This window comes from Mustela nivalis (genome assembly GCF_964662115.1).
Source record: "Mustela nivalis genome assembly, chromosome: 16".
Lineage (NCBI taxonomy): Eukaryota > Metazoa > Chordata > Mammalia > Carnivora > Mustelidae > Mustela > Mustela nivalis.
In genome coordinates, this window is record NC_139035.1 from 30,232,317 (window position 1) to 30,258,665 (window position 26,349).

Sequence of the window (26,349 nt, forward strand, 5' to 3'; positions counted from 1 at the left end):
GCTCCCTCCTTGGCAGAGAGCCTGCTTCTCCCTCTTCTTCGCCCCAGCTTGTGAATCTCTCTCTCAAATGAATAAATCTTTAAAAATAAAATGCTTCATTACATGTCGACAAAATGTAATAATATTATGTCAACCTCATTTGCTAAATTAATATTCATAACAGTGTCATTACATCTAGAAACAATGACAAGAATTCCAGATATGAATGAGGGATCACAGTCAATCATGAATTAAGTGAACTGTTCACAGCCAGATTACTTCAAAGGCAAATTATTTTTAAAACATCATCCAAGTATTTATAGCAAAAATTTACATTTAATGTAGCATTTTATTTGTTTTAATGTTGTAGGCTAAGGCCTCAGAAAGAAAGAGTTCCTTGGGTCTTTGAACAGGCCTGGCCAGTGTCGTCCTGAATCCACAAAGAAGGGCCACTGAAGCCATCAGTAAGTCCAGCTCTCTGCACGATGACCAAAACACTGTTGGTCTTCCAACGTCCAAACTTCTGTGATTACCAGCAAAGGATCCAGAGTCAGACTGCCCATGTTCGGACCTTCACTCTGTACTTCGCCTTGTGTCTTTAGGCAAGTCAGCCTCTCTGGGTCTCATTTCCCTCCTCTGTAAAATAAGGAGCCGAATAGAACCCACTTTAAGAGCCTGGGAGAAATAGCCGAGTTAATACATGCACAGCACAGGCAAACTGCCCAGCCTAAAGCAAGTGAGGAATAAATGTGTCATTCATGGAAATCTGGGATCTGCTGTGGGATCTGCATCCCACAGCCTTATTACCGTGTAAGCATTTTCATGGCTTTCCAAAGCGAGTGTTTGCCAGGGGGACAGAGACACTCCTTCCCCCACATTCCTCGGGATGTGGTGAGGGTGCCTGGGGCGGGCAGATCCTGGAGGGCTTTCAGGGCAGGGCGCAGCATGGCGCTGAGCAGAGCGCTAGAAATCTGGGGCACAGACCCTCTTAGTGGAGCGCCTCACTCTGTTGGCTCTCCAGTGGTTCCCAGCCCCCCTGTGGTGGGTGATTTATGCCTGCAGAGAGAAAAAGGAGAATTTTTGCAGAACTACATGATTAATTAATCAACAGCTGAGTGGTTGATCTGCAGCAATTGGATGTTTCCTACAGAGGAATCAATTACTTGAATGCCAGTTTAGTGTTTTATAGGCCCTTAAAACATCAAGACGATTCTTTATACACATCCATTTTGTTCTGGGGAAATGAAGAGAGGGAGGGAAAAACAGAAGGAAGGAAAAGCTAGAACCAAAGGATTTGTAGTATGAGCTCATGTGTGCAGGAAAGAAACCAGACTCCACATTTGTGCGTGTTATGTGTATAAATAGGTAGAAAAAAGACTGGAAGAGTGCCCAAGACATGTTCCACAGCATCATCTCTGCTGGGGGGGAGCAGACCATCCCACAGGGGCTGTGATGGGAGTCCATGGGGGAGTGAGAGCTCCAGGGACCTGCAGAGACACCCCCCACCCATAGAAAGAGAGAAGACTTGGGTGAATCAGCAGGGTCCCCTGAGCCTCCAGGTGAACTCACGCGTCCACATCCCAGTGGAGGTCCCACAACCCAGAGGTGGGTATGGAAGGGAACAGCAAGGGATCCTTGCCAGGAGAGAAGAAACCCCCCGCTGCACCTTACAGGCTGACGAGCAGCACTAGGCAAAGAAGGCAGGAAAGGGGCCAGCGGGCTGGAGGCTCACTTGGCTGTGACAGTCCCCACAGAGCAAGCCCACCTTCACACCTGTGTCCAGCAGAGCGGCCAAGAGGCTAGGACTCTGACAGTGACCTGCACTCTCCCTGTCTAGCATTCCAGATGGGTGATGTCTGTGGGCCATGGCAGCCTCAGCAGCCCTGTCATCAGCAGTGTGTCTGTCTCCTAGAGCCGCGGGGAGCTTGGGTCGCCAGAAGCCTACCGCTCCGCTAAGCCTCCTGCTCTTCTGGCAGACAGGCCTCCAATGTTCTCTCGCCAGCACCGTGCCCTCAGCACTACACTCAAGGATGAATAAGAGACAAACAACTATGGTTCAGCGGGTTTGGGGTCTGACAGCAGGAAGAGCAGGGGAGTGCACGGCAAGAGCCCCTGACCCTGCCTAGAGTGGAAGGAGCAATCAGGAGGCGATCACCCCCAGGCAGAGCCTGGGAAAGAGGGGAACCAGGAGAAGGGCTGGAGCTGATGCGGACAAATGGGGATGAATGTCCACACACCGTGTCCCCTGCTGCCAACGTACCTGAACCCAAACCTCACAGGTGGCTGGCTGTACTGTGATCTCTGCCACACATTACACAGGACGTCACCCACTGTTCTCTGGCCCCAGCATTGTTTGAGCTCCATTTGAATACATATGTGACTATGGGCAAACGTGGCTGGTCCCTAATAGAAGAAGCCTGTGACCCCGGCCCCCCAAGAAGCTGTAGGTTCTGCTGTCAGGAGGCTTCGCTGAGAATGGGCGATAACCAAGTAAAGTTGTTCACACATGCTCTGAGCAGTCATCCTCCGTCGTCCACTCCAGAAACTGGAAACTTAACGCTCAATATACTTGTCTTGGGATTTTAATATGCATTTTCCTTCCCTCCCCTTCCCACTCACTCATGTCTGCCTTTGCTGTAACTTGGGTCATGCCTTGCAATATCAAGTGGACTCCAACAGGTTTCCAAATCAGCTTTTAAAATTTTTTTTAACTCTTAGTTATTTGTTTGAGAGAGAGAGAGAGAGAGCAGGCATGCGCACAAGGCGGGGGAGGGGCAGAGGGAAGAGCAGGCTCCCCACTCAGCAGGGAGGGAACCCGATGCGGGGCTCGATCGCAGGATCCCAGAATCACTACCTGAGCTGAAAGCAGACACTTAACCAACTGAGCCACCCACGCACCCCCAGATCTCCTTTTTTTTAAAGAACAGATGGAACATGAGTCTAGATCTAGGCATTCAGGTGCCAAAGAACAGGAGGAGGTCAGGGAAACTTTTTACTTCCCCTGACAAGTACCCACTGAACATCTTGGTATAAGATGTGTTAAATACTAAGTAGAGAGCAAGTCCGACAGCTGGTATTTCTCACAAAGGGACAATCAGAAACAGCAAGACCACTATACAAAAGGGAACAAGCAGAACGAGTCAGAAACGAGGAACAAATGACAGGTCGGCACTCACAGAAAGAAAAGGTCATTGTCAGAGAGACAACTACAACGTTCCCCCAAACTGAAAGAGTAAACTCTAAGTCAGTTCTTAAAGGGTGAGATTTGAAAGGTACAAAAACTACCCTAAAGATCAAGTATTCCTGGGGCCCAACCCTGGCTAATTAAGCAAATTCTTGCTGAATTGTTACAGAGCCAAAGTTGAAGCAGAGAAAATGACACAAAAATTGTAGGGATCATGGGTCGCCTGGGGGCTCAGTCGGTTCAGTGTCTGCCTTCAGCTCAGGTCATGATCCCGGGGTCCTATGATTGAGCCCTGCATCAGGCTCCACACTCAGTGGGGGGGTCTGCTGCTTCCTCTGCTGTTCCCCCTGCTTGTGCACTCTCACTTGCTTTCTCAAATAAATAAATAAAATCTTTAAAAAAAAAGAAAGTAGGGATCAGATTAGCGAATACCCAGGCTCCACGGCTGTGAGAGGCAGCTGCTGGTGGGGGCTCTCACTCAGGATACTTGCGAACAGAGATGCCTTTGTGCACATACCCCGAGTGCACACAGTAGGGACATCTCCACATTGCAGGTGGGTGCTCTGAACCTGAGGTCTTCAAGTGTTTTAAATGTACAATAACAGATGTTGGCAAGGACGTGGATGACAAAAGGGAGACCTTGTGCACTGTGGGTGAGAATGCAGACGGGTACAGCTGTTGTGGACAACAGAATGGAGCATTCTCAAAAAGTTAGAAATAGAGCTACCCTATGATCCAGTAATTCCAAGGCTGGGAATTTACCTAAAGAATATGAAAACACTAATTCAAAAAGATATATATGCCCCTATGCGGTCAACTGCAGTATTGTTTACAATAACCAAATTATGGAAGCGGCCCAAGTGTCCATCAGTAAATGAATGGATAAAGAAGACGTGGCATATCACAATAGAATATTACTCAGCCATGAAAAAGAATGAAATCTTGCCATTTGCAGCAACATGAGTGGACCTAGAGGATACAATGCTAAGTGACACAGTCCGTCAAAGACATATACCACCTGATCTCACTCATATGTGGAATTAAGAAGCAACACAAAGAGAAAAAGATTTTTAAAAAAGACTCTTAAATACAGGGAACTAAATGGGATTGGGGATTAAGACTACACTTATGATGAGCACTGAGTATTATACAGAATACTGAATCATTATATTATACACCTGAAACTAATAGAACACTGTATGTTCTTACACTTGAATTTTTTAAAAAATGGTTAAAAAAAAAAAGTAAAACTCACTCCCACAGCCACCTTGTTATGATTGCACAGAAACTGCCCATTAAAATGTGACTTGTTGGGGCACCTGGCTGGCTCAGTCAGTTAAGCTTCCCACTCTTGATTTAGCTCAGGTCATGATCTCAAGGTCATGAGATTGAGACCTGTGTGGGGCTCCATGCTCAATACAGAGTCTGCTGGAGATTCTCCCTCTTCCTCTGCCTCTGCCCCTCCCTGACCACTTGTTCTCTCTCTCTCTCTCTCTCTCTCTCTCTCTCTCTCTATATATATATATATATATATATATATATATATATATCTTTCTTTCAAATAAATAGGTAAAATCTTTAAAATTTGACCTGTTGTGTTAAGTTTTCTATTGAGACGCAATGCACTGACCAGAGAACATCAGTGTCTTGGTCTCTAAAGGAGCTAAATTATTCATTATCAATGAACAAAATCATGTACTAGATTCCTTATGAATCTATTGTGAAATTGGGCAATAAGTATCCACCCCAGACAGACTGATCCATTCTAAGGGTACAAGTCAATGCACATTTGCCAAGGTAAATGGCATGAGCACTCTGTAATGAAATGAAGAATCAAAATAATGAATTCATGCATGGAGAAGCCAAGGTATTAAAAAAAAAAAAAACTAGTGGTACTCTGGTTTCAGTTAAACATAGAAATCCTGGTAACTACAGTTATAAAATATGACAAAAGCACTATAAATCTTGGAATCTTGGAAGAAGTGTTACACAATTCTACAATAATAATAATTTGATGATAATATATTGGGGAAAATTTTCACAACATGCCAAAGCCAGAAGATTGAAAAGGGAGGTGCTGTTGGAGTATAATTTTTTTCCCATTTCACAAGGAGAGTCGAGACACTGATTCATTTATGAAGATTGATAGGTTAGGAAATGTAAGTTTAATATATTATTTAAAGGAAAAAAGTTAACTACAGCTCAGATGGAGAAATAGAGACTAGATTTACCTCCTGCATGAACCAACTAAGAAAACAGACAAACTCTATAAAACTATGGTGTTCAAGACACCGGAAGGTAGGCAGTGAAGGACGGTGACCTCTGAGAGGCAGAATGTGAGTCCAACATTGGCCTACCTTCCTGTCTTCCTTGAGTTCCTGGGCTATGGCTCAGAGACTGGGGAGGAGAATGGGGCAGAGTCCCATGGTCTCCCTGAGTTGAGGACACAGATATGGAAGTACAGGAGGGCCGAGACAGCCCTAGTGTTCCAGGACCAAGTAGCAAAGATGAGAGAGTTGTACACAGAAAGAGCTCAGAAGATCTACAGAAAGTCCTCCTCCAGGCATCAGCTGAGTACCGACCAGCTCCTATGTGTGAAGAAACTAAGGCCAGGCAAAGAAACTCAAGAAAAGCTTAGAAAGAACAAGACTTGGAGGTTCCACAATGACAGCTGTTCTTACCAGCCAGAGTGAGAACTCATGATAACTCACAGCACCTCAGTCGAGTATGCAGAAGGTCTGTGTCAGGAATCGAGGGAAATTCTCCCCAGATTAAATGCTGCTTCATCCCATTTAACAGATATTAAAGGAGACTGGAAAGTATCCAACTGGTAACTTCACCACATACCAAAATAAAGTTCGATAATATTTAGAGGAAATGCAAAAGTATCCAGGACCCAAGAAGGTAAAATTAAGTGTCTGGCATCCAATAAAAAATTACAAAGTATGCAAAAAGGCAAGAAAATATAATTTATAACAAGGAGAAAAATCTATGAACTGAAACATCCAGAAATCACAAAAATAATAGAATTGGTGGGCATGGCTATAAAAACACTTGTTATAACTGTATTTCATATGATCAAAAGGAATCCTTTCCTCATACACTGATCTAGAAACTTCAGAATCCTTTCCTGTGTATGATGATCTATAACTCACAGAATCCTTTCCTAGAATGCATGCTGATCTGGAACCCTCAGAATCCTTTCCTAGAATGTACGCTGATCTAGAAACCTCATAATCCTTTCCTGCATATGCTGATCTAGAACTCTCAGAATCCTTTCCTACATACAGTGATCTAGAATCCTCAGAATACTTCCCTGCATATGCTGATCTAGACCATCAGAATCCTTTCCATATACACTCTCCCAGTTCATGCCAGAGAATGGTGTAGAAGTCTTGGCCCCTCACTTCTCCAGCCAGGCTATGGTAGGACTCAACCTTATTTACTGGCCTGGTGACATTGTCTTGAAGAAGAAGTGCTATCCTTTAACAGAGAGGAACAGGTTACTTCTGCGGGCCCAGAAGGTTCAGAGGGACCTAGAGATTCAAGATTTTACTGACCCAGATGTCCCCACTGCATGCGTCAGGATTCCACTCTGCCCCACTCAAGGCCCTGACCTTGGTGTAGTAGACTTGACAGAACTGAGAATTCAGCCCTCTCTCAGACACCTGCTACTCTTCCAATTAAGTTCTCAGCCATTTGGTGAGGCTTCATGCTTGGCCTTAATAGGTGATTACCTTTAGCCTTCGTTGTCTTTCTTCAATGCACTGATTGCCCCTGTCATCAACCCTCCAAGTTCTAGCTTCCTTTTCCAGATTACTACTTACTTCCTCCTTTACTGACAAATGCCTGCCATATTACCCTGTCCAGTGCATTTGTTCCAGCTGACCCCAGTTCAAGTTTTGATGGCTTCATCACTACAGCACCGCAGAGCATCACTACAAGCTCCCCCCATCAGTGACAGACATCTCCTGGCCAGTAGGATGGAGGGCAATCAATACAGGTGTCCAGCACAGGTTTGCTGAATGGATGGTACAAAATGTATATGGCTGACTGGACGGATGGAGTTCCATTGAATTCCAACTGGTTAGCCTGAGAAATAACTGAAAAACACTGGCATTTCCTCACCAAAAATTTTCCTTTAATAAGAATACGAGGCAATCGGGGCACCTGGGTGGCTCAGTGGGTTAAGCCTCTACCTTCGGCTCAGGTCATGATCCCAGGGTCCTGGGATCGAGCCCCGCATCGGGCTCTCTGCTCAGCGGGAAGCCTGCTTCCTCCTCTCTCTCTCTGCCTGCCTCTCTGCCTACTGCCTACTTGTGATCTCTCTCTCTGTCAAATAAATAAATAAATAAATCTTAAAAAAAAAAAAAAAAAGAATACGAGGCAATCAACAGAGATAGAAAAAGCAATTCTTTTTTTCCCCCCCAAAAAGATTTATTTATTTATTTGGGAGAGAGAGAGCATGAACAGGGAGAGGGACAGGAGAGGGAGAGAGAGAATCCCAAACAGACTCCCCACAGAGCCCAGAGCCTGACATGGGGCTCAATCTCATGACTCCAAGTTCACAACCTGAGCTGAAACCAAGAATTAGACACTTAGCCAACTGAGCCATCCAGGTGCCCCAAAAGAACAATTCCTTGGACTTCTTGTTTCTCAGTAATTGACAGTGAATTAGTGAAGTCACAAATTAAAATGAACAGTTCTTAACCAAATATATTATGACCATGAAACCCTAATCAGTCAGCATCAGATTCAGCATCTGAATGGTTGATTCAGAAGGGCCCAAGGAGACTTTTTTCCCTCCAGGCCCCGGGCACCCAGAGGGTCAAACGTGTCTACTCCCAGCACTGCCTCCTTTAAGATTTATGGTGCAAGAACCAGCCAAAGCCCAGGAAAGACAAGGGAAAAAATGGAATTTCTTAACATTGAAGCCTCTAGCATTGTTTCCAGACCAATTCAGAGTTACAGGGCCCCCTCTGTTCTTTCCTACTCATTTATCAAATTGCCAGAGAAGCTAAAACATCTCCAAACATCGCTGTTCTGAATTTTGATGTTTTTTTCATTCAGCCTTCAGCATGAAGACGGCCTTGCAGGTGTGAACACAGGTAGCCCTAGCTACTCACCCATCCTGGGGCCATCGATGACTCCTTCAACGATCTGATTACGTGGCTGAATGTCTTCCTTCTGACTGACGACTGTCACAGGCTTTGTTGCTAAAAATCCATGCTCTGTCTAGAGCTATGCCATGCCCTGCATCACATGTGCCCCATCTCTGCCTCTTTGGGAAAGATGCTCTATGGGGGCCACAGGTGGACAATGGGACATTGTCACAGATTCCAGCACATGATTTGTCAGAGCTGAGTCTTCTGCTGACCTTAGTTCCACGGGAGTTGGAGGACACATCTGGATGGGGACCAGAGGGACTGTGTGAAGTAAGGCAGCATTGGCAGTTGGGCATGCATTCATAAATGTTTGTGAGCATCCACGACGAGCCAGAGCTGCCAACACTACACAGGTCCTGCCTTCTAGAAGCTTCTAGCCGGGAGAACGTATGTCTATACGTAATATACAATAAACTGCAGGAAGATCTATGAGGGTTTAGGTCCAGGAAGTTCTGAGAGGGAGCACAGCATGATCTGCTCTAGTCTGGGAGGAAGAGGAAGGCTTGCCGGGGGACCCAGAGTCTGGGCCACTCACAGCCTGTGGCCTCGCAGCCAATACTCGCCTGCTCCATCTCCTCCCCATCCCAGGGCAGAAGCCTGAAGACTGCATTTTGGACTCCCCTGACAGCTGGTTCTGCGCTGGAAGGCACTGGAAGGAGACGGGAAAGCGGGAGGCAGGGAGAGGTGGTCTTCATCGTGATGCTGGGGGTGTGGCAACTAAGCAGCAGGGTGGCCGTGGGCTCGGGCAACACCATACTCTTGTCTGCACATCCAGCCCCAGGGGCGGATGGCCTTCCTGAAACCGCCAGCGTTTGAATCAGTCCTTCTTCCCCTTTCTGGCTCCCACTGTGACAAGACCTTTGTTACCAAATTCCCTCCCTTTAAAAACCTAGAGCAGTTTATGCTCCCCAACTAAACTAACGCTCAGCTCCTAATGCAGCCCAGCAAATGGACCCAAAGATAGGAATTGGGACTGGTTATTGGGGGTGCCTTGGCTCGAGTGTAGTGACTTGCTTGATGCCAGTGGGAGATGCGATACTGGCGTCCGTGCTATGCAGTTGCCAATGGTCACCTAAATTCTCACTGCTGTCTGCTTGGGAGGAAGTGCTCCAGAAGGCAAGGCTTGAAGAGAGCCAGCATGGCCTAACTGAGCATTTGGGTGGAAATGATGAAGATAAAGGGCTCTGGGTGGGCTGGCTGTTTCAGAACACTGAGTTCCCAGGGAAAATGACAGCTCCAAGCTTTACCATCTCAGCTAATGTCAAGGTTAGAGACCCATAAAGCCTTTCCAATCGTGAAAGAGAACCTCATGTCTCTCACAGCTGTGGAGCCAATCTACTAAAAAGTCAGACCTCAAATCTGATCTTGTAAGTTGCAGAATTATGATTAACAGGCTCCCTGGGGCTCTTCTGTGACCTGTGATCTAGAACCAACCAACCTGTGATCTAGAACCAATCAACCAACCAATCGACCTGCTGTTCTAGGTCTTGGGTATTGAAGTGCACAAGACCAGAAGCTCTCCCACCTGCAGAGAAGTCCATGTGAAGATCTGAGGAAAGGCATTCCCAGCAGAGTATGAGGCCTTGGCAGGAAGCCAGCATGGTGAGTATGAGGACCAGGGTCAGGCCTGAGCAAACAAAGAGGAGCACAGAGAGACAGGGCGCCAGAGAGGCCAGTAAGGACTTCCTTCATTCTGGGACATTCTGGATTAACAGAAGCCAGCTGAAGGTGTTAAGCATGTGCTATACTGCAGATCTGACACTAACCACCCAGAATCTGCACAGACCCCTGGGGTTCAAGGGCACAGCCCCCAGGAAGGCTGTCATTACTTCAGCACCAGTGCGGGTTCAGGGTCCTGAGGCCACCCACACTTCTAACCTACTAGGTACAAATTCAGGGGATTCTATGGCCCCCTCAGCTCTCAGGAAAGCTCTACACTTCTGATTACAGTTGCACATATAAGGTACAAATCGAGACCAGCCACATGAAAAGTCACATAAAACCAGGTCTGAGTCCTCTCCCCAGGGACCCAGGGTTATGTCACCAAGCAGGGCAGCTCTCCTGAGCCTCCATGTCCAGAGAGTCTGCTGGGGCTTCATCAGCATGGGCACAGCTGATTGAATCGTTGACCCACATGGATGAACTGTGTCTTCAACACCCATCTCCTTCCCCAAGGGCAGGCTGACCTCCGTGGCTCACAGCCCAATTAACTCTCTGATCACATGGTGAGTGTTTCTGATGTGGTCTGTCCCCATCCCGAGGCATCCTGTTAGCATAAACTATCAAGACCCACCACGAAAAACAATGGCACTCCATCACTTGGGAAATCCTAAGGGTTTAGAAGCTCTGTGATAGGAACCTGGGACAAAGACCAGAGGAATTCTTTATTCTAGAACAGCAGGAGAGTATCGTGCTCTGAGTTAAATTTCAGAAAGATCATTGCAGCTGCTCCATGGAGGGGTGGACTGTAGGCGTGACAGTGGAGCCTACAGTGGCCTTCCCATCACACAGTCCTGAGCAGACGCCATTTTCCAAACCGGGTTCTCCCGCCTTCCCTTTGATTCTGGGAGCTACATATACGCTGGTAACGAGTCATTTCTGCTCAGGTTTACCAGGGTTGGTTTCTGTAGTTCTCTACCAAGAACCCTGAGCATTGCTTGCCTTTTTACCATTAGGCTCCCATGGTCTCTCTTCCACAGAACAGAATGCAGCCGACCCTCCTTTCCTGAGTCGACACATTCCATTTCCAGACACTCAGTCTGCGGGTCAGTCCCATGTCCTCTCTTTGCCCAGTCAAGGGTAGCTCTTCAGAAGGCAGGGCCACATAACACAAATATCTTTGCTAGGATCTCCTGTGCCTAAATTAGTATAGGGAGAGCAGATACCCCAAACTTTGCTTCCTATGAGTATGGGGAATGCAGACAGCCAGGGAAGAGAGTGCATGAATTTCAAGAAGGAAACCGAGCTGATCCTGGAAGGGTTGTAGCATTTGCCAAGAACAGGAAGGATTCAGGCCACGTCACAGCAGAGGAATCTGATAGGAGGCGGGGGGCATGGCCTGGCCAGGAAGGGGGAGGCCCTATGATGGAGGCTGGAACACTCGGCCAGAAAGGTTCAACTTGCCAAGAAAACAGGAAACCACCAAATCTTTGTATGGAGAAGGGTATGATGGAAGTATCATCTCCGCAGTGGTAGCAAGGTGGGTTGGAAGTGATGGTGAAAGAGAGAGAGAAACATTTTTAAAATAGGACACAGTAGTTTACCCTGAGTGGAAAATGGAAGAGAAATGAATCATGATTGTACTCAAAAAATTCAAAGTCGTTCCTGAGAGAGAGCAGTAAGCCCCAAAGTTACAAGCAATCAACTCACGAATGTCCTGTGAATAAGAGCCGTTGGTTTCACACCGTGTCCTTCCTGCTTGTTGCTGAGGATGAGAGTCCACAGCCTGGGCAGCTAATGGCAGGCACGCTCAGATCTAACCGTCGGCTGCTTCTCCTTGAAGGCAAATGGTGCGTTTTTGCTGACTCAGCCCCATTTTCCCAATACGACGAATTTATTTTTCCCAACACACACGCACACTTTTCAAGAACCTCTTCTTCCTCTTTCCTCTAGCGCAACTTGTGCTCCATTCCTGCAGGAAATTGCCCCTCCCTTTGCCTTCCTCTGTTTCCATGTGTGAGCCAAGGAAATGTGAGCCCAGTCACGGTCACCATGCAAAAGGGCCAGAGGCTGTCCATACAAGGAGGAAGGAAGGGCCGACATTTGGAAGTGAGATTTAATGTCCTGAAGAACCCCCAGCCTCAATCTGGAAGCCTGAGGGAGGACCCACGTTGCCCTGCAGATTCTCTACCATGGCGCTGATCTATACGTTCATCCTCCTTAATTAATCCTATTTTCCCACAGGCAGCATCATTCAGTAAAAATGAAAACCTTCCTTAATTTCAGGCATGAGAGATTAAATTACTTACATCAGTGCTGAGTATGCTCTTATACTGTTGCAAGGGAAATGGGTTTGGTTTTTTGGGGTATTTTTTTTTTACAAATTTTTCTTACAAATCTACAACATGGCATCAATACTATGAAGTTCAAATGGCTTTCGTGGGCCAGCTTGGGAACCCAGCTGCACTTATAATGGCATTTTTATGAGAAAGTGCATTAGACCCTCAAGCAAACAGACTTTCAGGCTGATTTCCGGAAGATGCGGTTTTTTGAAGTCGAACACTGTTTAACGCCTAATAAAATATTCTAATGAGAAATATGAAGTTATATAATTATTTTAAGTATAGTAACGGAGAATTCCAACACGCATGTTTAACGCATGAGACTTCCTTTTCTCACCCCTTAATTGGTTCTGGGAAGCAGCCAGTTCTTTCTTTGTTGTTCTAAAGCTGTCGCTATGAATTCTGCTAGCTCACAGGGTGGAAAAAAGACAAGCTGGAGGTATGAGTTCTGCCGCATGAGTCTTCTAACTATATTTATTAATGCTCCTTAAATTATCCTCAAGGCTGGGCGTCTCGCTCAATTTAGAGCATCTCCTCACTTGGTTTTAGCAGCGCGGTCCTACTTCTGTTGTTCACACAGCCAGATGCAGCTGCATTTATTTACATTTTTTAAATGAATGAAACTCACAGCTTGTTGACACACCGGAGAGTCTCAAAGTGCCCCATTTACAGCCATCCTCCCCACGACATCCGCAGGGAGCGGGGGCGGCGGGGGCAGAATTAGCCCCACTTTGCAGCAGAGCTGATTTTCAAGAGAAAGGCTCGAGTGGAAAGGAAGGTTTTCGAAAGCCTTAATTCAGGAGTGACACAGAAGAAACTATTTTGGTTGCATTTCAAGTTTCCAACTGAAATTCCAAGTCGAGGCCAGGAGACAAAAACCAGAGGAGCACAAGAGAAGGGAAATACAGCTGCATTTCTGTTGTAGACTCGCGAAGGCCACCCCCCTCCCCCACCCAACCCGATTCTCCAGTTTCCAACTTCCGCCTACCGAGAAGGAAGCAGAAATCCTGCAGCCATGACACGCCCGCTGGCCTGTGGAGGCCAGCCTCCTCACCGCCCCACTGTGTGGTTTCGGTCGTCTTCGAGCACTGGCTGGTGTGTTCTGAGAGCACAGGGCATAGAAGTGAATAAACGCAGCAGCGCCTCTGGAGCAGCTCACAATCTGGAGGGAAAGCAAGCAAGCATATACGGCATATTTAACTCTAGTAGAAGAGAGAGCAGAACAGTAAGGAAAGACAAAGTGGGGACTGACGAATTCCAAGTGTGTGGCTTAGGGAAAGCCACCTGGAGAGGTGGGTCTGAGTGGAAGTGAAGAGGATCCCGCAGATAGCCAAGCGAAAACACAGAGGCAGGAATGGCACAAGGTACCATGTGGCGGTGTCCGGGACACAGACACAGCAGGTGAGGAAGCTGGAAAGGCGGGTTGGGGCTGCACCCTCGAGGGTCTTGAGGCCACAACCAGGAGTTGAACCAGATACTTTGGGCAAGGAGAGCCACTGAAGATTTTGAGGGAGTAAAACGGTCTGACCTGTGTCATAAGAAGACCATTCACGTGACAATGAAGAAAATGGGCTGGAAATCTGACTGTCAAGAAGCTATGGAGATATCCAGAGTACAGTTCATAAGGACATGAGATAGAGCAGAACCATGGCCTTGGATTGGGGAGCTCAGAAGAAGAAAGCACAAGAGGTGGCAATTGATTACTTGGACGTCAAGAGGCAGTAGAGGCTAGAGAGAGCGGGGAACCAGTGGGGGAAGCTGGCCAAGCCCCCAGCCCCAGTGACAACAAGGGTAGAAGTCCCAGGAGCCACGAGTCACAGAGAAGACACCGTCCAAGATATGGTGAGAGTGAGTTATGTTCCCGGGAGCTAACCAAGGGGCATGGGGTTTAAAAATTCCCCCAAACCAAAGCTCTTTGAGATGCCCACTGCTGTTCCTCTGGCCACACCAGAAAAGAAGCTTAGGGATGGGTCACGGCCCCTAGTTCCCCTCCACACACTTGCTCATAAATGATTCAGGACATACACCTCCTCTCCACCACTCAGTCAAGGGGCAGACAACTCCCATGTCCAAGAGACTCTCTCGGAATGAATTAAGAACAGAAAAAATTCAGGAGTTTGGCAAAGCTGAGGCTGAAGACCTCCCCTCAATTATTGTGTCTGATTTTTGTCCTTAGATCTGCTCTTCTCCGTGCCCCAGATTCCCTGCTGTCAGTGGAGGGACCAAGTTCCTTACGTGACTTACGGGAGATGCTGACGCTGAGCAGTCATTCCCAGCCCATCGGGACAGCTGAAATTGTTCGGACATCTCCCTGAACCCCAGAGTAGATGGCAGTGATTGTTGCTGTAACTGCTGTTGTACGAGCCGTGCATTTACGGTGCTTTAGCTCAAGAGCACTTTCTCACATGCTGGCTCATTCATGTCTCCCCACAACCCTGTGAGGAAGGCATTATTTTGCTCTCCCTAATTCTCACACTCAGAAACCCCTTGCACCTCTCTCTTGGGACTGAGTCCAGCCCATCTTTCCAGGCCTTTCTCTGGCCTGTTCTCTCTCCTGCCTGAAGCCCAGCTCACCTGTTTCCCCTGGCTCATGATTCCTGCCTCCAACCATGCCCTTGGTCAGGATTTTCCTCTGGCAATCCTTGCTTTGAGCCAACAAGACCACAATGATCTGCCCCATTTTTGTAAGGTTGCTCTCCCTCCATCTCTGCCCCGTGACCCTTGAGCATTCGCAGAGTCTACATGACAAAGAGTCCACCATATGTGCCATGTTCTGGTGGTCTCCACCAACAGAACTATGTTCTCCTCCTGTCCGCCAGCCAGGGGTGTGAAATCGAGGTGTCAGTAGGGTTGTGTCCTGAAGGAACAGAGATCCATCCTGGCCTCTTCTAGCCACTGGCATTTGTTGGCTTGAGCTGCAGTGCATGGGTGTCCATGCCTGTTGTCACGTGGCCTTCTCTGTGTGTGTCTCTGCTATCCCGTGGCACGTAGAATCACCTCTTCTTACAAGGACACCAGTCATGCTGAATTAAGGCCCAGACTGGTGACCCTGTCTTAACTCTATCACATCAACAAAGAGTCTATTTCCAGATAAGGTCCCATTCTTTGGTCCTAGGGGCTGGGATTTCAACGTTTATCTTTCTGGGGCGCACAGTTTGACCAATAGCAGATGTGTTCCTAAGCACAGGCTTTCAGGTGTCTTTGTTTGCCTCATTTCTGAGAAGGCTGAATCCCCAAAGCATGTGAGGGCCTGCCAGCACAGCAGCTGTGCCTGCCACCGAGGGATCCGCACGGGGAATTCTGAAGAAACCAGCCTCCCGGACCTTTTCGTTGCAGATTCTCTCCTATCTGGGGGGCAAAATCCCAACCTCTCTAATAGCTGTGAGAAGGTGAGAAACGTGACAGATCATGTCTGTGCGAGGCTTCACAAGGCTCAGGGGGAGGACAATGCCTACAGTGATGACAAGTTGTCATAGAAGCTGTATTTAGCCTCTGTCATTCCAGAAGATGACACCACACTCATGCTGCTCTTAACGCTGGCCTTTTCCAGGTCTGCTCTCTCTTTTTTTTTTTTTAGCTTAATTTTTTTTAATTTTTTATTTTTTTATAAACATATATTTTTATCCCCAGGGGTACAGGTCTGTGAATTGCCAGGTTTACACACTTCACAGCACTCACCAAAGCACATACCCTCCCCAATGTCCATAACCCCACCCCCCTTCTCCCAACACCCCTCCCCCCAGCAACCCTCAGTTTGTTTTGTGAGATTAAGAGTCACTTATGGTTTGTCTCCCTCCCAATCCCATCTTTTTTTTAAAAAAAAGCTTTATTTATTTATTTATTTATTTGACAGAGAGAAATCACAAGTAGATGGAGAGGCAACCAGAGAGAGAGAGAGATAGGGAAGCAGGCTCCCTGCTGAGCAGAGAGCCCGATGTGGGACTCGATCCCAGGACCCTGAGATCATGACCCGAGCCGAAGGAAGGCAGCGGCTTAAACCACTGAGCCACCCAGGTGCTCCTCCCAATCCCATCTTGTTTCATTGATTCTTCTCCTACCCACTTAAGCCCCCATGTTGCATCACCACTTCCTCATATCAGGGAGATCATATGATAGTTGTCTTTCTCTGCTTGACTTATTTCGCTAAGCATGATACGCTCTAGTTCCATCCATGTTGTCGCAAATGGCAAGATTTCATTTCTTTTGATGGCTGCATAGTATTCCATTGTGTATATATACCACGTCTTCTTGATCCATTCATCTGTTGATGGACATCTAGGTTCTTTCCATAGTTTGGCTATTGTGGACATTGCTGCTGTAAACATTCGGGTGCACGTGCCCCTTCGGATCACTACGTTTGTATCTTTAGGGTAAATACCCAGTAGTGCAATTGCTGGGTCATAGGGCAGTTCTATTTTCAACATTTTGAGGAACCTCCATGCTGTTTTCCAGAGTGGTTGCACCAGCTTGCATTCCCACCAACAGTGTAGGAAGGTTCCCCTTTCTCCGCATCCTCGCCAGCATCTGTCATTTCCTGACTTGTTAATTTTAGCCATTCTGACTGGTGTGAGGAGATATCTCATTGTGGTTTTGATCTGTATTTCCCTGATGCCAAGTGATATGGAGCACTTTTTCATGTGTCTCTTGGCCATCTGGATGTCTTCTTTGCAGAAATGTCTGTTCATGTCCTCTGCCCATTTCTTGATGGGATTATTTGTTCTTTGGGTGTTGAGTTTGCTAAGTTCTTTATAGATTTTGGACACTAGTCCTTTATCTGATATGTCGTTTGCAAATATCTTCTCCCATTCCATCTTTTGATTTTGTTAACTGTTTCCTTTGCTGTGCAAAAGCTTTTGATCTTGATGAAATACCAATAGTTCATTTTCTGCTTCCCTTGCCTTTGGCGATGTTCCTAGGAAGATGTTGCTGCGGCTGAGGTGAAAGAGGTTGCTGCCTGTGTTCTCCTCAAGGATTTTGATGGATTCCTTTCTCACATTGAGGTCCTTCCTCCATTTGGAGTCTATTTTCATGTGTGGTGTAAGGAAATGGTCCAATTTCATTTTTCTGCATGTGGCTGTCCAATTTTCCCAACACCATTTATTGAAGAGGCTGTCTTTTTTCCATTGGACATTCTTTCCTACTTTGTCGAAGATTAGTCAGGTCTGCTCTCTTGAGTCCACTACTGCTTCTAAAGACTTCCATGCAGGAAAACTCATCTCTGGTCTGAGACCGCAGAGACTTGTTACTTGGGTATTCCAAGCCGGCAACTGGTATTTTTAATAGTCGTTTTTTTTTTATATATAGAATCAAGGGATAAAATCTGGTGACATCTCTAGACAGATTGAAGATCTAAAATTCTTAAATCTCCAACTCTAAGCTGTAACTCTCTACTGCCTGGCCTCATCAAATCAATTCAGCATTTCAGTTAATGAGCCCTAACCCCCCCCCCCTGCAGAGACAAACCATCCTGACTCCTCCATGGGCACGTGCGATCCTTGGTCACCTGGTTTAACTGTGCCCACACCTCTGATCGAATCCCATGTCACTCGTCTGTTTATTCATTCAACGAGTAATAATGAACCTCCTACTATCGGCTTAGCAGGTATACCTGGGAATGGCACCTTGTTAGGAAATGGGATCTCTCCAGGTGGGATAGAGTTAAGCGGAAGTCATACTGAATTAGGGTGGGCCCTAATCCCATCTGACTGGTGTCCTTATCAGAAAAGAAGAGTCAGATCAGACACCGCAGAACACACCCGACAAAAAGATGCCTGTGAGGAGACACGCCCGGGATGGTCGGCAACACCCAGCACTCAGAGGAAGGCATCAGACAGGTTCTCCCCTGGAGCCCGTGTGGCCCTGCCAACACCTTGACTTTGGACTTCTACCTCCAGAACCAGGAGAGAATTTCTGTGGTGTTAAGCCACCCAGCTTGGATATTTGCTAGGGCACAGGAAGCAAACAGCAGGTGAACCCCTTGGTGAGGGCAGATGAGGGCCCATTTCTCCCCTAATACTTTAATCTCTATCCCAACTCTGTGACTTTGCAAGAGCATCTCCCTTTATTTGGAATGTCCTCTTCTCTACTCTTCTATCTGGAAATTGGTGAGATCTAACCTTTGCTCGGAACCTAAGTCAGGTCCTTGAAGTTCCCTGGATGATTCCAGCCCACGTAAAGCTCCCCTGGATAGGCTAGGATCATATTCACTATGCAATAATACCGCATAGTCCTTAATTATTCCCTGTGCTTCCACCACTTATGATCTACGTATCTTCCTGAGCCTCAACTCTCTCCTCTGTACTTGAGAATAATGGCACTCAATGCCCAAGGTGTTTGCAATGATCACATTAGATGTTCAACTGAGTCCCCTAAAACCACGAAACAGTGTGCTGAGTACCTGTGAAGTCTCCGGCAGGGCGCTCGGCATACAACAGGTACAATTTGGTGGTGGTATTCCTGTTCCTCCTATTATTACTGGCTCAAGTATATTAGTTTTATCTCCAAAACCAGGTCATTTGAGAGGTTTTAAAAACACAAATACTTCTCTTCTCTGCCTCTGTGACCAGGACAGGTGGATTCCAGTCCATTTAATTTAGCAAGCCATAACTCTATAAACACTGCCTGTTGACCTTGGGCTCCAGGCTAGACATCAGGCCCAGAGTCCGAGTCTCACCCCACCTCTGCTGCCACCACCCAGGTAAGAGGCTCTGTCCCCTCTCTCCCAGACAACTGCCTGCCCACTCCCAGCACAGCAGGCAGGGGGACCCTTCTAACTTGTCACGCCATGTCACTCCTCCTAGGATCTTCCATCGGTTCCCATTTCCGAGGAAGATCCGAAGCCCTTACAGCTGTCCCAGACGCTCTGTGCTCAGATCTCTTCTGTTCTGTCTGAACTTCCCTCCAGCTGCAGCCACAGAGCCTCTGTCTGCATGTTCCTCACTCAGAGGTGCTCACCCAGGGCCCTGGCCACTGCTCCTACAGGAGACACTGTTCGTGTCCATGCCAGTCTGTGGTCCCAACCCCAATACCCTCGTCCACTCAGTCTTCCTGAAACATACCTTAAAAGCACACGTTCTCATCTTGTGTCTACTCTTGGTTGTGTGACACCCTCCCCCACTTTCCCTTATAGGCCCCAGGAGCGGGTTTCTTTGCCTTTTTCATTCTGCTGCCCAAGTACCTTTGGCACACAGTGGGCAACAGGCATTTGTGGAGGGAATGAACTCCTTCTCCCCCAGTGGGCTTTAACCGCTCTTTTGGTTTCATTTATGCCGAACCCTCTCCCTGCTGCCCCTCAGTCATCTGATCATCTCCCCATCCAAACCTCACATGTGTATTCTCCTCAGTGTGGCTAAAAGAATACTTGGAAATTTTTATTCGGATCAATGTCACACTCCTGCTAAAAATCCTCCAACTGTTTCTCGTTACTTTCAGGATAAAAACCAAAGTTCTCACTTGGCCTTTACAAACTGGTCCGAACCCACCTTCAGGTCTACACTCCTCTCTTTACTCCCTCAGCTGGACTGGACTTTCAGTTCTTCCAAAGTACCACATTCCACCTGGAGCTTGGCTAATATCCACTCTCTCTACAAAGCCCTAACAGATTCCCCGGGAGTGGGTCTTCCTGTTTTGGACCCCATGCCGCCTGAGGGAGCGTGGCACATCTCTTCCCCAACATTCAGTAGAGCAGAGAGTGACATTTCATTCCCGTCTTCCCTGCGAGGCCCCAGGATGCACGAGGGCGGGATCCACCCCCACCTTATTCCCCACTGTACCCCCACGACTAGATCAGAGCTTGGCATAGAGTAGACATTTAGTAAGCGCTTATTAAACTAATGGGGAAACTGGTGTGCCTGCGAGGGGGGTGCTCTCCACCTCCACTCCTGCTACCCTCAGTCTTCCTCCCTGCTCTCTGAAAATCATCTTCATAAGAAGAAGGAAATGGAAGCCAGAGGCCTGCCCCCTCCAGGTATACAGAGGAGAACGTGTTTGCCCAGAGGGAGAGAGCAGCAGGCGAAGGGCCCCCGGGGACCCATGCCAGGTTGCCGGGAGGTCAAAATTGCAGCTGAAGGGCTGTGTGGTGTTCAGTGTGTCCCACCCCCCCGGCCCCGCTCTGCTTGTCTGTGAAGTGTGGATAACAACCCCTGCTTCAGGGGCTGGCAGTGTTAGGTGAGATGCTGAATGTGAAGCGGATTCATAGGCTTTAACACCTGTAACACACACTCGTTAACACTGGTAACAGTGACCTTGTGAATCCTTACATCAGACTGAATAACAGTAGTGCTCGGGAATAGGCATAGGTAGAAACTTCGGCAACTAAGTAAAACGATGTGTAAATGATCATTCATGGGACCAGATTGTGCCTGGCATCTCCCCTCCTCTCCCTGTGCCCCGTCTTCCCCCCTGAATGACCTCACTCCGGGTTGTGGATGACTGCTGAGGATGGGCTTGGCAGAAACTGCCGGAGCTCCAGACAAGCCGAGGGGCCCCAGCAGAGGGACTGCTTTCTGTGGACACACAGGTGCCCGGCATCGCCAGGCTGGCTCCCCTCCGTGGGTCTGCAGGCTGCTCTGGCTAAAAGAGTCTCAGTCCCACGCCCACATTAGCATGTAGAAATTCAGGACTCCACCTCTAAGTCCTCATAAAGCCCATCATATCTGGAAGGGCATGAAGGTAGGGTCTTTGTGCAGATTAGGCATAACTACAGAGTTAAAAGGACACTTTCTTCTCCACAATGGAGTCCCTTCTCAGCACACACACAGAGCACTCCTTGAATGGGCACTGGGAGGTCATCTTGCCTCTCTGCTCCTCCCTCCTGGGCTGTGGAGTCCCCTCTGTCCTCTTCCAGCAAGTGTCCTTCACCATGTCCAACCTTCCCCTTGCACGGCAGCGAAGTCCACAGAGGTCCTGTGTGAACCTGGACGAGGCCCAAGGTCCTTCTAATCACTCAGGGTGGAAACAACCATTTCTTCTTGCAAATATCGGGCACGTTGATAGCTCTCTTGCCTTCTTGCAAGTCCCTGGCCTGATACAATGGAACAATAATTATGCATCCCTCTTCTGTTCATAGCTAAATTGGGTTCCTCTGCCATTCTTTCTTCTGCATTCCTACTTTCTTGTAAAAATGCTAATATATAAACACCAGCAAGTTGACACAGACTGATGTGTCAACGTGGAAATACTGGGTTTCTCTGTGCCAGCAAGCGACGATCATCGGTGACCATCGGATCTCAGCATTAAAACAAGCCAAGTAAGAACAAAACTTTGAAATAAAACACACCGGTGAGCAACATTCAAAAGGATGGGATTCTCCAGACCCCTCGTGCTCTCCCATCTGGGCAGGAGTTGGGGGGCTGCCTGGAGTTGTTTCCCCGGACCACTGCCCTGCAGTTCCCATCTCCCGCCCGCACCAGGCATGCACACCACCAGGCAAGAGACAGCAGCGGCCTGTCTCCCTGGGACCCAGGGACAAGGGCTCTCAGGAGGGAGCAAAGAACCTCAGAATTCTCCAAACCTCGTCTCCAAGCCACCTACTGGCATCCCGGGTGACCATGAACTATGTGGGCAGTCTCTAAGATGCAGGGTATTTGGGACGTGACCCACATGTGACAACATCAAATACATTAGTACTATTTCTAGGTTTCAGCTGGTTCTTTTTTAAAAACAATTTTTGTCTCCATATTCTGCTCATAAAATATGTAATCAAGTCGAAATATAATACGTAATCATTATGGAACATTTGGAAATACAAAGGAGCAAGATCCAAATCACCTATAATTCTATGACATAAAGGAAACCACTATTTACACGGGGCATTTCCTGTTAGCCGTGTGTGCATGTGTGATGTGTGTGTACATGTGTGTGCATGTGTGTATATGTGTACCTGTGTGAGTACATGTGTGCATGTGTGTGGTTCGTGCACATGTGTGTGTGCATTGTGCATATGTGATGTGTGTGCGTGCATGTGTTGTGTGCATGGGTGTACATGTATGTGTGTGCATGAATATGCAGTGTGTGGTGTGTGTACATGTGCACACATGCGCACAGTGTGTGTGGTACGTGTGTGTGAATGTGTGGTGTGCGCATGCACATGTGGTATGTGTGCATCTGTGTATATGTGGGGGGTGTGCATTTGTATGTGTGTGTGTATGTGAATGTGCTTTGCATGATATCCATGTAGATACAGATAAGTGTGTACACGTGTGTGTGCACACATATATCCATACATATAATTTTGTATAAACTCTATGTGTTATGACCTGTTTTCATTGCTTAACATTATATCAAGGTCAATCTTCTATGACTTTAAAAGTCTTGGGCGCCTGGGTGGCTCAGTGGGTTAAGCCGCTGCCTTCGGCTCAGGTCATGATCTCAGGGTCTTGGGATCGAGTCCCGCATTGGGCTCTCTGCTCAGCAGGGAGCCTGCTTCCCTCTCTCTCTCTCTCTGCCTGCCTCTCCATCTACTTGTGATTTCTCTCTGTCAAATAAATAAAATCTTTAAAAATAAATAAATAAATAAATAATAAATAAATAAAAGTCTTTTCAGGAATCACTTGACATGAAATTCCCACTAACACACCGTCACAGGCCTGCAGGAAAAGCGTTCCTAAAAGTAGTGCTCTGGCCCGAGTGGCTACTAGCAAGGTGCCCACCAGGCTCTCCCGTGTCCACCCCTGTCTCAGCAGAATCGTCCCCTCTCCCGGGGCTTGCTGCCTCCTTGATAGCCATCAGGCAGAGTCCACAGTTGTACCCAACAGCCGTTTCGCAGGTGCTCTTGTGACACCAGGACAGCTAAGTCTCCTCCTGGAAGAAATGGTACTTTCTTTCTGTCAGGATTAGGGAGTCGTATCAGGGGCTCGCACAACTCCTGGAACAGATGACAGGGAGTAAGTGCCACCGGGACTTACGGGAACAGCAGGGCCAAGCCCCTCCTGGCCACTGCCACCACAGGCACATACCCCAGAGCAGGTCCGCGCTGACTCGTGTCGCCTCCTTCCAGGCTCCTGCCCCAGGGGCAGCGTCGACATGCACACAGCCAGCTTGCAAGCTCATCAGGTTTTATGAGTACCCACTTTGGTCTACACTGTACCCAGAGCCAATTTGGTGGGACGATAAAACACAAGCATTCATGAGAGAACAGGAGAGCAGAGGTAACCATGGCAATAGGAAGTGCTGTGCCCCCAGTCTGTCTCTCCATGGCCCCAGGCACCTGACCACACCTCATTGGCAGCCTGGAGCTCAGGCAGACCCTTCAAACGGTCTGGAGCAGCACAAATCCTGCCCCCGGATATGGCAGGGCTCCCCACTGTCCCCCATCTCCTGTGCCTTGCCAGTTTCTGGTGATTCTGCTCCTGTTCTGGTACATCTTGGACTCACCTTCTAGCACTTTCCACCTAGGAACCATCCTTTTACTCAATCCCACATTTTTACCCCCCATTCCTCAGCCTGGATCTGCGGCCCCAAAACCCCACCCCCCCAAACACCACTGGTCTTCTAGTCTTCCAATATGCCATGCCAGCCTAGATCTATCTAATGCTGATGGCGGCCAAGCCACTACCTTCACCCCTCCTCCATGGCGGGAACGTGCTGCTGACATGTGTGCGTGCAGAGCAGAACGTGCTGCCATCGCCGTGATGTGTATGCACCATGCACTGACTCAGCTCCAGGTTTGTGAGGACACACTGGCCATCGAGGGTGGGGCATCCATCCTCAGGGGGGCAGGGGGTAACGGGACCAGACAATGTGCAGTGAGACAAGTCCTCTTGGGCTTTGGAAGTCAAACAGAAGCATGCATTTGATGAGGCCTTCCCTTTACTATGTGAAGTTCTGACCATCGGGTGTTTCAGGAAAGGCTGCTGTCCTCTCATTTACTGAAAGAGAGCTATTGCACGTCAAATGTGCCCGAAGCTCATGGTCATGATTATGCATTTCTCATAGCTGAACGTGAGCACAAGCTTCTCAGCCACAAGTTTCAGGAACCTGACTCACGTGGCCTCAAGCAAAATAAAAGGGGTTTTTGTTTGGTTGGTTTTTATTTTTTGTTTTTTTAGAGAGAGAGCACAAGCTAGGGCAGGGTAGGAAGGGGAAGAGGGGTAGAGAGATTGAGAGAGACAGAGAGAGACAGAGAGAGAGAATCCCAAGTAGACTTCATACCCAGCACGGAACCTGACACAGGGCTGGATCTCACAACCCCGAGATCATGACCTCAGCTGAAACCGAGTCAGATGCTTAAATGAGCCACCAAGTACCCCAAAATATTGGGTCCTTGGACTCATGCCACTAAGAAGTACAGATGTGTAATCATCTGTACTCGGACATGTAATCTGAGCATTGACAAGGACATCAAACCTGGTCTCTCCGTCTCCTGCCCTGTTTCCGACTTGCCCGGCTATGTTTGAGCAGATGCCTCCCAAGGTGCCACTTCAGGCTTATGTCCCAGCACCCCAACCACTCTCTCCTCCTGGGGGGAATTCTCAAAGGCTCAGAAATGGAATCTCATGGCTGGGGAACTGGTCTGCATCTGGTGCCTACCCTTGAATCTACCACCGTGGCCAGGGAAGGGAACAAAGCACATGGAAGACAGTTCTCCAAAAGAAAATCAGAGCATGAGCACCATGAGAACAGGAAATTGGCATCCAAAGGCAACGATAAAAGGCACGCCATAATCCACCCCGTGGCCTCCTGCGATCTCCTTACATATGGCTTTCCATTCATACAATCTCAGCAAAATCCCTGTAACTATGCCACATACATGCCCAAACTAAATCACTCCCTCTCCAAACAACCTAAAATTACATCCTCTGTTTGTGTCCAACTCCAAGACCAGAGTCCCTGGGTCACACAGATTCCCCTCAGTAAGGGCTGGCTGCACCTGAGAGTTTGACAGAGTTCAATATTCCCGACACGTACAAGCACTCGCGTGTACCAGAGTGGAGAGAAAACGGGATAATGCAGTAGCATTTCCCATTTGGCAATGAGTAGGGGAACAGCATAGATGATCAGCAGTCCTTTGCCAAATCCTGCCCCACTGGACGAGAATGCCAAGGATGCGTGCTCCAGCAGGCAATGAGGTTCCTCTCCAGCCCACAGCCCTGCTTCCCTCTCCATGTGCGTCCCTTTGCCCCTTGTCCATTTCCACGTCCAGGGAGGATCCATTAGTGACCCTCTCTAGGTGGGGCAGGTTTGGGCATCAAGGGGCTGCCCAGCACAGGCTCTGCTAGCTGAGCTCAGATTTCTCTGGAAAAAGAACCCCTCAGAAGCCTCATACTTAGTACTCTGTCAGCCCATTTGCATTTAGTCATTTCATGGGATATTAACCAAAGCAAGAGAAGTTGTCCTTACTGCAAGCTCTGGCCTGGGAGTTCCATCTCCTAGCAACAGCCTGAGGGCTCTACCCTCCCCTCAGCTTGCCAGCCTCCCCCCCCCCATACCTGCTGCCCAGCAGTGAAATTGGGAATAGACCTGCCTCCTGCCCGCAGCTCAGGCTGAGAGTTCTGTTCATGGACCAGTGATTTGCACTCTCACCCCAGATCTCTCTTCCACAGTCCACGAGCCACCGGAGGGTTCTCAAAATGTTGTTGACAGACAGCGAAGTATAGAAATCACACGCCTTGCAGCCCCGTGAAAATCACAAAGTTTGCACACCAGTGTCACCATCACCAGGCCAAGAAACGACACCAGGATCCTCTCAGTCACCACCCTCCCTTCTGCCCAAGGGCTCCATTCAGCCTACATTAGTTTGGCCTTGTTTTGTATATAAGTGGAACTTTACAGTATGTATCCTTTTCTGTCAAGCTTCTTGCACTCACCTTGGACCTGTGAGCTCCGTTCCTGTGGAACGTAGTAATAGTTGGCTTCTGTTCATTGGTGTATAGTGTTTTGCACAGTGTACTGTTGATGACATTTAGTCTTTCCAGTGTGGGACTGTCACAAACAACATCGCTAAAACCATACATGTACCCAGGAGTGGAATTGCTTAGATACGTGCACATTCAACTCTTCTCAAGAAATACTGCTCTGTTCT

At 48.0% G+C, this 26,349-nt stretch overlaps 1 long non-coding RNA gene across 1 annotated transcript in view; it reads right to left on the reverse strand.

Annotated features, from left to right (window-relative positions):
* Window positions 1-295: 295 nt before the first annotated feature.
* The window catches only part of LOC309850513, an 86,550-nt gene continuing 60,496 nt past the window's right edge, over window positions 296-26,349 (reverse strand). Inside the window, exons 7-8 of the long non-coding RNA XR_014304287.1 lie at window positions 13,318-13,491; window positions 296-615 (exon numbers count right to left, since the gene is read on the reverse strand). This is a non-coding gene — a long non-coding RNA (uncharacterized lncRNA). The remainder of the gene's footprint in view (window positions 616-13,317; window positions 13,492-26,349) is intronic.